The sequence below is a fragment of the Myotis davidii genome, unplaced genomic scaffold, assembly GCF_000327345.1.
Source record: "Myotis davidii unplaced genomic scaffold, ASM32734v1 scaffold638, whole genome shotgun sequence".
Lineage (NCBI taxonomy): Eukaryota > Metazoa > Chordata > Mammalia > Chiroptera > Vespertilionidae > Myotis > Myotis davidii.
In genome coordinates, this window is record NW_006289391.1 from 673,678 (window position 1) to 676,961 (window position 3,284).

Consider the following 3,284-nt stretch of genomic DNA (forward strand, 5'->3'; position numbering starts at 1 on the left):
CGTGCACGCACCTTCATGTGCACACTCACCTGAATGCACACCCCCTCTACCCACACTGTGTATTTGAACAGCTTGGGCCTTGCAAACACAACCATCGGATCACACCCACACCCCCAAGCACAGACGCCTGGTCCGTACCATGTCACCTCCGTGGGACATGCTTCTCCCACGTGTGTCAGGCCAGGAAGCCCTTCAGCCATGAATCCTTACTCAGCTACCTCTGGCCAGGTGGGAGCCTTGGCCAAACTCGGGGCTCCCTGCCTGTGGCCCAGCCCCAGCCCCCAAGGCCTGCCCAGCTCTGTCCGAACACAAGGTCTGGGGAAAGCGAGGGGTGAGTACAATAAAAGGAATGAGGACAAACCTCTGCCTCTGTACCTTCTTCTCAGCCTCTCTGGAACCCATCCGTGCACTGTGGGTTGAGCTGAGTGACCTCTGAGGTCCTCCTGGATCTGCCGGTGGGTGGCGGTGAGCTGATGCTTTGCCCTGAGACCAGCTGGGTCAGTGCTGGGGGATAGCTCACCTCTATCCACGGGCCACTGTCCTGACACAGCCCTGAACATTGGAGATCTTCCCAACCTCCACACACCCCTCCCGTGCAGAGGAGGCCGGGCACTGGGACAAGCAGAGAACCAGTCTCATGAGGAGCCTCAGGAAAGCGGAGGTGAGGAGGGGGCTGGCTGCCCCAGGAGGGAGGCCCGGGGAACCCCAAAGAGGGGAGGAAGGTCCTGAGTGAAGACAGTGTGGAAGGATTCTCCAGGGCCCTGCTGTGGGCATGACCACTCGTCTGAACTGAGAACCATGCAGGGTCTCTGGCACCCCATCACCATGCTTTGTCTAGACCACAGACCGATACAGTAGTCACCAACCACATGTGGCCATAGAGGACTGAAAATGTGGCCAGTGCAACCAAGGAATGGAATGTTTTATTTCATCCACTTGTAACGCATGGAAATCACCACACATGGCCAGTGGCTACCACATCGGACGGGCTCCCAGGCCCTTGGCCTTCTGCCCTCTTCCCCAGCCAGGAACCTTACTTCCGATTTCATATCCCCAGGAACTCCCTCTTCTTTCCTCTCTTCCTGCTCCAGCCCCACCTGCTTCTGCACCTCCTGCCCACTTCCCTCCCAAATGCGTAGAGGATTCCAACTCTCTATCCAGCCCAGTCCAGAGACCTCCCAGCAGAGGCCCTCTCCTCTCCTGTCGCTCCCGCCCATGTTCCCCTGCAGCTCTGCCTGCCCCTTCACTGCTACCTTTCCAGAAAGACCAGTTCGCATCTCCCTTGTCCCACCCTCAGCAGGTGGCCTCCAGTCCCCGCCCCCACTTCTCCCAGATGCCCTTGCCAAGTTACCAGCAGCATCTTGTTGCCAAATCCAAGTAGACACTTCAGCTGTATCCTGCTCGGCCTGTCTGCCTCTCATACTGTTGACCAACTCTCCTTTATCGAAAGATTTCCTTCCAGCAGCTTCCAGGACCTGCCCTCTCCTGATTTTCCAGTTTAGCTTGATGTGGGGGGGGGGGGAATACAGGTTTCAACTGCAGCTCTGGCATGGTCACTGTGTGTCCTTGGGCAAGTTGCTTAACACTCCAAGCCTCCTCTGTGTGTGTGTCGGATAATAATAGCCTCTACTCAGGCCGGGATAAGATAAGATACGAAGGTGCCTAGCACAGAGCCTGGGACACAGTCGTGCTCTAGCCTCTCTTCCAATAGTTGAAGCACCTAGTTGTCCCCAGATATCTATTCTCTCTATAGTGATACAGCCCTTGGTTCTTAGCAGAACATGCGGCTGCCTAGAATGAAAGTTGCATTTCCCAACCTCCTCTCGCAGCTGGGCCTGGCCATGTGACTGTTTCAGCTGGTGAAATATATGTGAAAGTGTCAAGTGACACCTTCTGGGAACTTTCCTGAAAAGCCAGCTGGTGCAAATCCTTTACCCTCTTCTTCTTCATCCTTGTCTTCATCCCACTGCCTGGCGTGTGCATGTGATGGCTGGAGCTCTAGGCACCACCCTGAGCCACGAAGGCAAGTGTCATACCCAGAGGTTGCTGGAGCAGTGAGTGTAAAGAGCCACATCTGGAAGTCTGTGGAGCACATCTGACATACCAGCTCAGGACTGTCTTCCCTGAGGTCCTTATGTGGGATTTTTGTTACCTAAGCCAAAACTGGTACAGAAATCTTTCTTACTTAAGAGTGAATATTCTGGCTCTATCTGCTTTGGCTCAGTGGATAGAATGTCGGACTAAAGGGTCCTGGGTTTGATTCCTGTCAAGGGCACATGCCTGGGTTGCGGTCTTGATCCCCAGTAGGGGGCGTGCACGAGGCAGCCGATCAGTGATTCTCATCACTGATGTTTCTATCTCTCTCTCTCCCTTCCTCTCTGAAACGAATAAAAATATATTTTTACCCCAGTGAATGAATATTCTGTCCTTGGACCCTGCTTTATTTGCTCTGCGTTATCTCACCCTTTCCCATTGCTCTACTTACAACTACGGTTCCTTTCCGACAACTTCCAAAACTGTCTGCTGGCCCAGCCCTCTTTCCTGAACTCCAACCCCACACCCCTCCCCCTAATTACCATACCTAATTAGTTATTCATTTGACAAACATCTTTTGAGGGCTGCCTGAATCAGGCCCAGTCCCTGCCCTCTATGGAGCTCCCAGGCCAGAGCGGGAACAGGCAGATAAACAGATGCTGGTTACAAGGAAGTCCGTAGGAGGGGCTGGTAGCCCACACTGGGCACTGGGCGTGAGGAGGTCAGAGGGAAGGCTTTTTGACGGAGGGGTATTGAAATGAGTTAGGCAGATGGTTAGGACTGAGGTCATGGAGGGCTTGACTGGACCTATTCTTGGGATACTGGTGAGCCATGGACAATTCCCAAGCAGGAGCTGACGAGCTGGACTTGTGTTTCTGAGCGAGGTCTCTGGGTCCCAGGTGGAGAAAAGCTACTGGGGTGGGGTGGTAAGACTGGGTAGGGGTGGGAGGCTAATGAGGAGGCTGCCGCAGCAATCCAGGTGCAAAAAACGATGGTGGCCTGAGCTAAGGGAGGGGCAGAGAGGTGGAGAGAAGTGGCTGGATTCCAGGGTCACTTAAGAGGCAGCATGGGCAGGGCTTGGTGATGGACTGGTTGGGCGGGAAAAGGGTAGCCTACAGGGAGCGACTTCCCAAGTTTCTGGCCCCAGATTGAAACAGAAACTCGAGAAGCCAGGATTGGGGGAGATTCGGGGCCGTGTCTTGGAAAAGTGGTAAGGTGAGGCACCAGAGGATTCACTTTTGGGGAACAGC